This window comes from Macaca thibetana, chromosome 3 (assembly GCF_024542745.1).
Source record: "Macaca thibetana thibetana isolate TM-01 chromosome 3, ASM2454274v1, whole genome shotgun sequence".
Taxonomy (NCBI): Eukaryota; Metazoa; Chordata; class Mammalia; order Primates; family Cercopithecidae; genus Macaca; species Macaca thibetana.
In genome coordinates, this window is record NC_065580.1 from 161,513,424 (window position 1) to 161,526,014 (window position 12,591).

Below are 12,591 nucleotides of genomic sequence, written 5' to 3' on the forward strand. Positions count from 1 at the left end.
CAATTTGTTTATATATGTATATATATGTGTATATATATAGATATATATAATATCTACATATATACACATATTTATATATATATGTATATAGAGAGAGTAACCATTTTATTACAAAACCGTTTTGCTCTCTTTCTGCCTACTGCTTTTCCCAATCAAAATCATTGACAAAATTCTTTAACATATAATTAATGCTATTTAATTACATTCCATGAATGCTTCATATTCTGTCCAGTGAATATAACATTGCTCCATGGATTTATCCCACCATTCTTTCATCTATGGGCATTAACATGGTTTCTAGTTCTTGACCTCCAAATGGCAATGCTGTAATGAGTGTCATGGTGCATGTGCCTTTACAGATCCCCAGAAATGGAATTGTAGCATAAGAATTTTATTTTATTTTATTTTTTGGGACAAGGTTTTGCTCTGTCACTCACGCTGGAGTGCAGTGGCATAATCACCGCTCACTTCAGCCTCGACTTTCTGAACTCAAAGAATCTTCCTGCCTCAGCCTCACAAGTAGTTGGAACTACAGGCATGCATGCCCATGCCTGGTTAATGTTTAAAAATTTTTTGTGGAGTCTGAGTCTCTCTCTATGTTGCCTAGGCTTGTCTAGAACTCCCAGGCTCAAGCAATATCCCCACCTTGGCCTTCCAAAGGACTGGGGTTACAGGCATGAGCCATGGTGCCTGGCCTTATGTATTTTTAATTTTATTAGATATTGCCAGATCACCTAATGGCAGCCTTTGAAAAAAACTTTTAAAACTCTAAATTTTATGTATAAGACTGATACGAGTGATTAGTTAAGTGATTTCTTGAACATGAAAAGAAATACAAATATATTCAAAGTCTGCCTTTTGGTTTTAGTCCTAAAAATTACAATTTTTTATGCAGGAGGAAGTTTGGATTAACAGTTTAATCATCAGATCTTTCAAATTTCTTGTTTGTCAGGGGTTTTGAGTATAGTCACCAATTAAAATGAATAAACTGCAAAATTAAATTCTATGCCAAGAGTGTTACTTTATTCTGTAATCAATTTACCTTGTGTTAAGTATTTCAAGACTAGAAATGAAAATGGAATGGGGGACTGGATTAAAGTTGTCTTAAGTGATGGAATAATATAAATATGCCTTGTGAGTTTCCTTAGGATTAATGAGTGGCTGAAACCCTGCAACTTAACCTCACCATGCAAGTCGGCACAGTCTGAGTTATGTGTCACTATCCAATGATGGGTGAAAATAGTTCTGTTTGATAGTTTGGATCATTTTAATGTACTATTTTATTCCCCACTCAACAGCTCAGGATAGCTTTTAAGCAACATGCTTTCAATTGTTTTACTCTTTTCCCCTTTTAGAGTTCTCCGGTTGAAAGAAAAAAGCGCAACCTGGCTTCTGAATTCCAAGAACACACTACACAGTGGTAAGAAAATTAAGGTCTATTTTTTTTTTCTTCTTGAGGACTTGAGTGCCTCAGCAAGTGTGATAGTGGGAGATGTTATTTCTGATGGTTATTGTGCTGTATGTGTAGCTGTCTTCTGGAAGTAGAGGCTGCTGGGATCTTCCCTGGACTTGTGTATCAGGGAGAAAGAACTAATTTAAAATAAAGCAAAATATGTATCTACTCTTTACTAGGTTAACTTTAAAAAATAGACAAGTAATTGCGAAGTTTGCAATACATATGCATTACTTGTCTATTTTTGCAAGTAAATAGTTGCATGTGTCTATAGTTGCACCTGAGTGCCGGTGCAACAAGAGTGTTGCTCTCCAAGCTGTTGGGAATGGAAGTGTTAGCTCTAAGTCTCACAGAGCTTTCGGGCTTTGCTTGAAGCCTTTTAATGTTACAGGAAGATTTTGTTCTGTCAATTTCTCTCATGCAATGTAATTGGACTTCTCTAATTCCTCTTTTCTCCTTGGTTATTTCTCCTAATAAGAGAAATTAGCTTTATGCGCCTTCAATATTGTGGTTATATGCCAGTTTAAAATGGAATAATCTCATTTGCTGCATTTTGGTTTGATATTGTGCATGAAATTTAGAAATAATTTCCATTTAAAATTACAAGTTATATCACAACATTATGAAAGGTTTAGTGAAAGAGACATTGAAAAAACTATTCCACTGATAATTTAGCATAGCAACAGTTACTGGTTTGTTACCAACTTCATATGTATTTTTTCCTTTTACACATACGATTTAAAATTCTGACTTTAAATCAATTACTTTTTAATATGTAATACCTGCCAATGGGGCAAAATGTTAAGAACTCCAAAATTGTGTATATGAAATGTATTTGTCTCTCCTTCCTTCTTTGCCCCATGCCAGCTAGTTCCCTTTCCAGGACACATCTGATGTTTCTGGTTTCTAATTTACAGGTCCTTCGAGATTATTTACATTGTTTGCAGTCTGTTGCTATGCTAAACAATGCTTTGAAAAGGAGTAGAACATCTTTATGCATATGCTGTCTCTCCTATGTTCTAGTTCTTGGATGGAAGGAAAAGGCTGCCACTCAATATCTAAAGCAAAAATCTGACTTTATTGCTTGCTAAACAAGAGACAACAGTGCTTGTAGGACACAGTTCTGTTAAAACAAAGCAAATGCTGATCATATATAGGGTTTGGGAAGCATTAAGTTCAGGAATTAAAACACTGTGAGAAGTGTGTTTGGAAATTAATTGACCTTTAGCAGTGAAAGCTTGGCATTTGGAGTGTGCCTGTTGCTAATAGTTGGATTTCAGAAGTAAGGCTGTTATTGATTGGCTAGCTTTCAGAAGTGTGTTACTAAAGTGGATTGTCGCTGACCAATTTCGATGTGTTTTTTCGTGTGTGTGTGAGACGGAGTCTCGCTCTGTTGTCAGGCTGGAGTGTAGTGGCGCGATCTTGGCTCACTGAAACCTCTGTCTTCCCAGTTCAAGTGTTCCTCCTGCCTCAGTCTCCCAAGTAGCTGGGACTACAGGCGTGCATCACCACGCCCAGCTAATGTTGTATGTTTAGTAGAGACGGGGTCTCACCATGTTGGCCAGGACGGTCTCCATCTCTTGACCTCGTGATGCGTCCGCCTCAGCCTGCCAAAGTGCTAGGATTACAGGCGTGAGCCACCGCGCCCGGCCGATTTTGATGTCTTTCTAACAAGTTGTGGTAGTGACTTGTTGATACCTTAGGACTATGACCAAGAAAGAGTTGTCATTTTCCTTTAAAATTTAAATTCTCAACTACGTGAGAAATTTATGGGAAATGGAAGTCCTGGGTCAAATAGTGTGTGCATTTTATATTTTAATTGGCTAGAGATTTACCAATTTACACGCCCACCAGCAATGAATGACAGTGCTCATTTCTCCACAACATAGTGTGTCATCAGGTTTTTGATCTTTGTTAACCTAAGTGAAACATAGTATCTTCCTGAAGTTTTGTTGTCTATTTCTTACAATAAGTAAGGTTGAGAAACTTTGTATATAATGAAAAACTATCACATTTTATTTTCTGTATGTTTTCCTGTCATCTACCCACTTTTAATGGAATTTTAAAAATACTGACTTTTAATGACTCATGTATTAATTAGCCCTGTACATTAAGAGTTGTAAATATTTTCTCCAGTATGTTCTTTGTCTTTTTATTTTGTTTATGGTGTTTATTTGCGGAGAAAAAGCTTCTAAAAACAGGCCTGGACACAGTTGGATTGATCAGTATTTTTTATTGTCTTTTGGGTTTTAGATTACAGTTGGAAAACTCTCTTATTTTGACATTATAATATTTTTGATGCTCTCCTTTATTGCTTTTATGGCTTTATTTTCATTCATTCTTCTGGAATTTGTGCTGGTGTAAGTGTAAAGGAGGATACGATTTTTTAGGTAGCTAGATGCCTCACCACTATTTCTTAGATAATACATTATTTCCCTACTAATGTGAATGAACATCTTTGCTCAAAACTAAAGCTTCCCAAGTATGTTGATTTACTGCTGATCTTTTTCTCTGATCCATCAATTATTATGCTGGCTTTTTATTGATCATAATACCACATGCATTTTTCTGTTTAACTGGCTTCTTGCTAATCACTGTGGTGTTCACATTAAATGAATATTGTGCAATTTACTCAACAACTCTCCCTTTTGTTGCCCTCCATGTAACGTTGGGGAGATTTTTGGCTATAAATCAACAGATACATTTTTTAAAAAACTTTATCTCTGTTTATTCCATAAACCACCTATCATTCTGGGGCAAGGTCTGATTGTCTCTAGTTTAACAAGTACCCCAGGTGATTCCAGGGAAGGCTGATGTTTCATTGCATGCTGCTCTTTGGAGTTGAATCCGATCACACGTGGATCGTATCATCCCACAACTGATCCAATCAGTGATGATAAGCGATTGATTTTTCCGGTGACGGTTTGAGTTTTACCACGTCCACACATTATAGATTTATATACATATTCACTTCTATGTGTATATAAGTACATACAAGTATATAACAAATGGATACTGCTGTGAAGGCGGAATGTATTTGATGTGATACTTTTAGAAATACATGAAATTGTTGAGATTTGATGAGAGTCCATTTATGATTCTTAGTTTTCGTAGAGAAATAGGAAGGGGCTACTGAATGGTCCACCTTAAGACCGAAAAGGGTGAAAGTCCAGAACGAAAGGCCAAACAATGATTTCATTATACAAATGAAATGAGAAAATGCAGTGAAATTCCATCCATCCCTGAGGACTGACTCCATTTAGAGGTTAGAAGAGCAGCCTGGAGTGATCTCACACTTACGGGTTCCGTACCGTCACTGCGGAGCAACTGTAGAAGGGTTGTGACTAAGAATGAAAGGATCAGCACATAAAGTTTTTCGCTTTAACTACCCTTCTGTGGGGTACATAAGAAATCAAACAGATAATGGATCCAGATGGCCCATCCCCTGGTGAATAGTGAACAAGGGGTATCTAAATAGGTGAGTGCAATCTGCAGCAAAAAACCCCAAACGAGAACATCGGCCGTGAGTCTCAATTCAGTTTTAGAGGCAGACTGTTAAGTACATTAGGTGATGTCATAGACTGTTTGTGATGAAGAAGATATTGGAAAGAACTAGCTCAGGGAAGTTCTAAATGCAAAAAATCGTGATTTATTCCACTTTCACGGGCCATTGCAATTTGCAGAGACTTTTCCCATTAAAACAGGCTTCATGATACCCAGATTACTGATGAGAAAACTGAGTTGCATGGAGGTGAGATGGTACCCAGCTAGTCACGGTTGGAGCACCTCAGAGAGCACTAGCTCAGCATCTTATGCACACACTTCAACTCAACTCACATTTATGAAAGACCTAGCCTACTTATGCAACCAAAGTATCCGGGGTATCAAGGCGTGTGAATTATCTCTGACACTAAGAATATGAAGCCCGATAGCATCAAATAGGGAGAGGGAGCTTTGTTATGCTTTTATGTGCCTTAATTGTCCTGGAGTCTTCAGCAAGTCTGTGGTGAATGCAGTGGAAAAAGAGCAGACTTCAAAATTAACTTAAAATTTTAATCATTGAAATTAAATCGCAGACATAAATTAGACAGATACCTGTGAAAGCAAACATTTTTTAAAGCTGGGAACTCCCTGCTATGTTGATTCACTTTATAGGATGGCCATACGGAACTGATGTTAATAGCCAACAAACCATTGTCAGATGCATAATAGATTGCTAATTACTCATGGAAACAGACTTTTTGAACTAGAATGGTGCGTTTTAATTGCCTTTTAGTAAGATGCTTTGTCTTTTTCTTCCCCCACCTAGGTCCCATCAGCACTTACCCCAGTGCTGGCCTGAGTCGTAATAGATTCGTAATAGACACGTTTATGTATTAATAATAATAAAGATAAATTATGTTTGCAAGTGCTTCCCCCTACATTTTATCTCTCTGACAACTCTGGGGGATATGCAGGGCAAGTGTTATTATCTCTACTGATGATGAAACCAAGGCATGATAAAGTCAGGAGGTTTTTCAAAATTTCACGAGTGAATCAGGATTCAAGGTCTGGTTTTGTTACTTGACAATATCCTGTTCTGTATATAATAAACCACCCTGTGCTACGACATGAAACTCACAGTGCTAAGGCAACAGGATGTGGCCACTGGTGTGAATTCTGTCCCTGTCAACTGTGCGTTCTTTACCTCTTTGAGACATAGTTTATTCATTCTTAAATTGGTAAAAATAGTAGCTATTCCTATTTACAAAGTTTTGATGAGACTCCATTGAAATAATACATAAGGAATTTCTTCGAACTTTTCCACAGTGTTTCTCACCTAGAGCTCTTGAATGGGCTTCAGTGGGTCTGTAAAATCTGTAACGTTATATAAAATTTGATGCTTACTTGTATATAATGCATTTATTTTTTCTGGCGAAAGTGCTAACAATTTTATAAGATTTTCAGATTTCTGTGATTAAAAAGATTAGAATTATGCAAAACATGATGCACAATATTAGTATGGTGTTATTAATACAAAATATCTTTTCTGATATTTTAACACATTCTTTTTAGAAAATATGAAAAATACAGAAAAGCACAAAAAGAAAATAATAGTCATCCAAAAACATGTCATTTAGAGAGAATCAACATAGCAATGTCACATTGTTGATGTGGATTGTTATGGCTGATACCACATTGCGGCATTTTTTTATAAATAAAAAAGTTGTGGGGACAGCACAAAATATATTTTATGTATTACATATATAGTTTACGTGCATATACATTTGTAGGATTGGGATCATTTTCAATATGTGAACATGGACTTACTGGTATAATATTTTTCTACATGATGTTTAACATCTGCCTTGAAATCTCTATATAGTTATTCCATAATTTCTATACCTAATATTCTAGGTTTAGAGTATTGTATTGTACCTTCAAATTTGTTTTTGTTTTTGTCATTTTAACTAATATCACAATATATATGCTTCTACATGTAATTATACTACATATTCATAAATTCTATGTATTTTCTGAAATCAACTTATATATCTCTGGCTTTTCTAACTGAATGGTCAATTATTAAGTATTCCCTTCTCCCAGATGTACTTTAGCTTTTTATTACCATGTTTCCAAAAATCTTACTGGATTTAAACAAAATTAATTATGCCTATTAATTCTTTGGGGGAAGAATTTTAATATTGATACTTCTTTTCTAAAATATAATTTGTCACTTCTTTAATCCAGAATCAATACCCTTGAGCATCTTCTCTTTTGACCTAATGCAGTAAATTCTTTTGAAATTTCCATAGTAAATAATGTTTTCATTCTTAGAGGAAATTGTTCTTGAACATGATATAATATTTTTAGACTACATTTCCAAATTAAATTGTCAATATTTGATTTAGAATTTTTTCATTTATAATTATGAGGAAGATTGGTCTGTAAATTTATATTTCTGGAGTTTTTCACTTTTTCAAATATCTGCGTAGGGATTGCCATAAAAAATGGAAAAGTCTTCCATCTTTCTCCACAAGGAATTTTAGAAAATTGTGAAATTTTCTTCCCTATTTATTCATTAAGCTTTTTGGCATCATTTTTGTTTTCTTTACCAATCATCTGTTTAATTTAAATTTTTAATTTGTCAGAATACAATATTACACAATTTTTACTCATGTCTGTGGTCATATTCATTGTTTTTTGCAGTTTTATATATATAGGTTTTTTCTCTTTTCTATTTGATTAGGCCTGCGAAATGTTTGATCAGAAATTTTTTTTCTACAAAGAATCCACTCTTAGATTTGTGTATTTTGTCTATAATTTACTTTCTAATTCATTAATTTCTGCTGTTATTTTTCCCCCTTTTTGTTTTCCTTAAATTGTCTTTGTTCTTGTTTTTCCATTTTTAAAAATTGAACACTTATTTTAGTAATTTTCATTCTTTCTGATGTCCTGATAAAAGTCTTACAGGCTATAGGTTTGCTCTGGTATATAACTGCATCAGCATTCCAGATGTTTTTGTCAATTATGTTTTCACTTTCATTAGTGTCAAAATAATCCTTAGTGGTGTGCTTGATTTTTAGTGGAATTGTTTTTTGTTTTAGACAGAGTTTCGCTCTTATTGCCCAGCCTGGAGTGCCATGGTGTGATCTCGGCTCACTGTAACCTCCATCTCCTGGGTTAAAGCAATTCTCCTGCCTCAGCCTCCCGAGTAGCTGGGATTACAGGCATGTGCCACCACGCCCGGCTTATTTTGTATTTTTAGTAGAGACGGAGTTTCTCCATGTTGTGGTGCAATTGTTTTTTGAGGGAATAATTTGTGATGTGGTAATTTTGGACTGTCTTTTTTTCTATTTTTTGGGCTTATGAGAGTATAGAGCGTACTATATAATTACTATTTGCCAATATTCTTTGTAGGCTTGATAGGAAATATATCATCCTTTTCTCTTGTAAGACGCCAAACTTTCTGTAAACATAATAAATCTTATTATTATTTGGAACTTCTTTCTCTATGCCCCACTCAGGTGTATACGTATTTGCATACTTCAGCTGTGAAAGATGGAGGAAGGTCCCACTACTGTTAACTTCTCTTTATTCCTCGAATAATTTGTGATTACTGTATTTTGAACAATATTATTTGGAGCTTAAAGATTTATGACTTTCATGGTTTCCTTTTGTTTATCATCAAAATACTATAACTCTCTTCATTTTAGGAAATGGCTTTTTCTTCTAATTCTCTGTTGTCTGATAAGAATATGAAAACTCCTATTTTCTCTTCTTATATTTATTTTATTTCTTCTTGCCTTTAGCTGTTACATCTTTGCCTAATCACTTAATAATGCTTATGTGCCAATTTCTTTTAAGTGTTAGGGCTGTTAAATAATACTAGGTTGAATTTGATTAACTCACCGCTTGAACTAACCAAATCAAACCATGTGGCTGTCTTTTACTTTGCAGTTTAGGGTAGATGTGTATGTTATTATTACAGATGTCATTGTGCTTCCTTTCTTTATCTTGTTTTATTCTCATTAAAAATATTTTTTCCTCTTATTTCCCTAGTAAGTTTTTAAAAAATATGAACTCTGTTTTCTTTGCTCTTTTCTGTAGCAATTTTATTTTAAATTCTACTAGTAATATACTTTGTTATCAAAATGCTTTTAATAATATTAGTATTTTAAACACATTTATGTTTATTAAGCCGCTGACATAGAAATAAAGCACTAAATACTGATTAGCCTCCATGTAAAGTGAGAATATTAGTAGTCTTTAGTTCCCATATTATATCTAGGCCCACCTCCCAGTTTTTGTTGGTGTCACTTGTGATTTTAGAGTGGGATTATAGACATTTTATCGTATTATGTTGTAGGGCTTTTCTCTTAGTAAGCTGAAGCAGATCCTGAACAAATATGCCCAGGGATACCTGTGTTCTTTCTCCAAACTTCTTTCATGTCCCTTCACATGTAGACACCAACTTTTTGGGCCACAGAATTTTCTTTTTTCTTTCTTTCTTTCTTTTTTTTTTTTTTTTTTGAGATAAGGTCTTGCTCTGTCACCCAGGCTGGAGTGCAGTGGCACAATCATGGCTCAGTACACCCTCAACTTCATGGGGTAAGCTTTTCTCCTGCTTCAGCCTCCCAAGTAGCTGGAACTACAGTTGTGTGCCACTAGGCCTGTCTAATTTTTGTGTTTTTTGTAGTGACGGGGTCTTTGCCATGTTGCCCAGGCTGGCCTTGAACTGCCAGACTCAAGCAGTCCACCTGCCTTAGCCTCTGAAAGGGTTGGGATTATAGGCATGAACCACTGTGCTCGGCCGACAAGATTCTTTTTTTTTAAAATTATTATACTTTAAGTTCTAGGGTACATGTGCATAACGTGAAGGTTTGTTACATGTGTATACTTGTGCCATGTTGGTGTGCTGCACCCATAAGATTCTTTAATAAAATATTTTCCTGTCAAAACTTGGTGGATGTGTCAGGTTGATGCAAAACTGTGATTACTTTTGCACCAACCTAGTGGTTTTATTGTAAGAAGGCCTTTGATTATACAAAGGGCGAAAGGCTTGTGTATACATGTCAGAATTTAAAAAAATACTCTGCTGATGAAACTTTTTCTGTCCTAGCATTAAAAAAAAATTGTGCTTTCCACGAATTTTGTCTGGAATATACATGGGCGTTTTGATCAGCCAGTGCAGGCTGCCTTGTGGGTCAGTCCACTCTGTTGAATAAGGGGACAGTCACCAGTTTTGGGAGCAGCCACTACAAGGGGCTTCATGATGGTGGAATGTGATAAGGAGAAACCACTTCACAGAACACCAGATTCCAATTTTGTCTTGGTTGTTAAATGCCATGTGAGTCGCTGAGCCCCAAGTGCTCATCTGTGAAATGGGGGTGTTAGAGAAGATTTTCTCAGGAAGCCCAATTCCTGAAGCAATTCAACCCAAAGTGGTAAAACTGTTTGCTGCATTAGCATTAAATTAAGTTTTAATTAGGCTGTCTGTGTTTTCAGTTGAAAAAAATAAATTATGACAGAAAAGTACTAGAACTGAACAGGTACTTTACACTTTATGGAAAGCAGAATAATGGCTCCCCCAAAGATGTCCACATTCTAATCCCCAGAACCCATATTGCCTTACATGGCAAAGAAGAATGAAGATTACAGATGGAATTAAGGTTGTTAATCAGCTGACCTTAAAGTAAGGAGAATATCTGAAATTATTCTGCTGGATCCAGTGTAATCACAGGGGTCTGTAAAAGTGGAAGAGGGAGGCAGGAGAGATCAGAGAGATGAAGTGCAAGAAGGTCTCCAGGCACCATTGCTGGCTTTGAAGACAGTGGTGGAAGGAGCCTCAAGCCAAAGAAAGTGAGCAGTCTATAGAAGATGGAAGACTTCAGGAGGAACACGGCCCTCCGGACACCTTGATTTTAACCTAGAGACCCATTGATATGGTTTGGATGTTTGTTCCCTCCAAATCTCGGTTAAAATGTGATTCCCCATGTTGAAGGTGTGACCTGGTGGAAGGTAATTGGTTCTGGGGGCAGATTCTTCATGAATGGTTTGGCACCATCTCCTTGGTGATAAGTGAGTTCTTGCTCAGAGTTCCATGCAAATTCAGTGAGTTTTCTGTGAAACTCTGAGCAAGAACTCACTTATCACCAAAGTGTGTGGCACTTCCCACCTCACTCTTTTGTTCCTGCTCTCCCATGATGTGCTGGCTTCCGCTTCACCTTCTACCATGAGTGAAAGCTCCCTGAGGCCTCATTAGAAGCCGAACAGATGCAGATATTGGTGCCATGCTTGCACAGCCTGCAGAACTCTGAGTCAATTAAACTTCTTCTCTTTATAAATTACCCAGTCTCAGATGTTTCTTTATAACAACACAAAAACAGCCTAATACGGAAAATTGGAACCAAGGAGTGGGGCATTCCTATAAAGATATCTGTAGACGAGGAAGCAGCTTTGGAACTGGGTAACAGGCAGAGGTTGGAATAGTGTGGAGGGCTCAGAAGAAGACAAGATGATGAGGAAAGTCTGAAACTTCCTAAAGACTGGTCATATTGTTGTGACCAAAATGCTGACAGAGATATGAACAGTGAAGGCCAGGCTGATATGATCTTAGATGAAGATGAGGAACTTACTGGGAACTGAAGCAAAGGTCACCCTTGTTATGCTTTACCAAAGAACTTGCCTGCATTGTGTTCATGTCCTAAGGATTTGTGGAACTTTGAACTTGACAGTGATGATTTAGGGTATCTGGCAGAAAACATTTCTAAGCAATAAAGCCTTTAAGAGGTGGACTGGCAGATATAGGGGCAAAGAAATGACTTAAGATTGGAACTTATATTTAAGGGGGAAGCAGAACATAAAAATTTGAAAAATTTGCAACCTGTCCATGTGATAGAAAAGAAAAGTCTAGTTTTAGGGGAAGCATCCAAGTGGGCTGCAGAACAACTTACTAGAGAGATTTGCATGACTAAAAAGAAGCCAAGTGCTGATGGCCAACATGATTGGAAAAAGGCCCTGAAGGCATTTTAGGGATCTACAAGGCAGCCCCTCCCATTACAGATTCAGAAGCCTAGGAGGAAAGAATGGTTTTGTGGGCCAGGTCCGAGGTGCCAATGGCCTAAGACACCCAGGAAATTGATCCCTGCATCCTCACTTCTCTGGCTCCAGCCTTGGCTCAAAGGGTCCCACGTGTAGCTTGGGCCATGGCTCTGGAGGGCACAAGCCATAAGCTTTGGTGGCTTCCACATGGTATTAAGCCTGTAGGTGCTCAGAATGCAAGAGTAAAGGATGCTTGGCAACTTGCACCTAGATTTCAGAGGATGTATGTGAGAGCCTGGGTGCTCAGGGAGAAGCCTGATGCAGGGGTGGAGCCATCACAGAGAATCTCTACTAGGGCAATGCCAAGGGGAAATGTCGGGGTCTGGAAAGGCCACAGGAACTTGACAGCCTGTGAGAGCAGCCACAGGGGCTGCACCCCCCAAAGCCACAGGGGTGGAGCTGTCCAAGACCTTGGGAGCCCATCCCTTGCCCCAGTGTGCCCTGAATGCGGGACATGGGGTCAAAGAAGATTATTTTGGAGCTTTAAGATTTAATGATTGCCCTGCTGGCCTGTAGCCCCTTTCTTTTGGCTGATTTCTCTTTTTTGGAACAAG

At 37.2% G+C, this 12,591-nt stretch overlaps 1 long non-coding RNA gene across 2 annotated transcripts in view; it reads left to right on the plus strand.

The window, feature by feature from the left end:
* LOC126951566 (uncharacterized) overlaps nt 1–1,555 on the plus strand; it is a 406,759-nt gene extending 405,204 nt beyond the window's left edge. For both annotated transcript variants that reach the window (XR_007724529.1, XR_007724530.1), the window contains one exon: nt 1,356–1,555. This is a non-coding gene — a long non-coding RNA (uncharacterized LOC126951566). The remainder of the gene's footprint in view (nt 1–1,355) is intronic.
* Nucleotides 1,556–12,591: the final 11,036 nt, after the last annotated feature.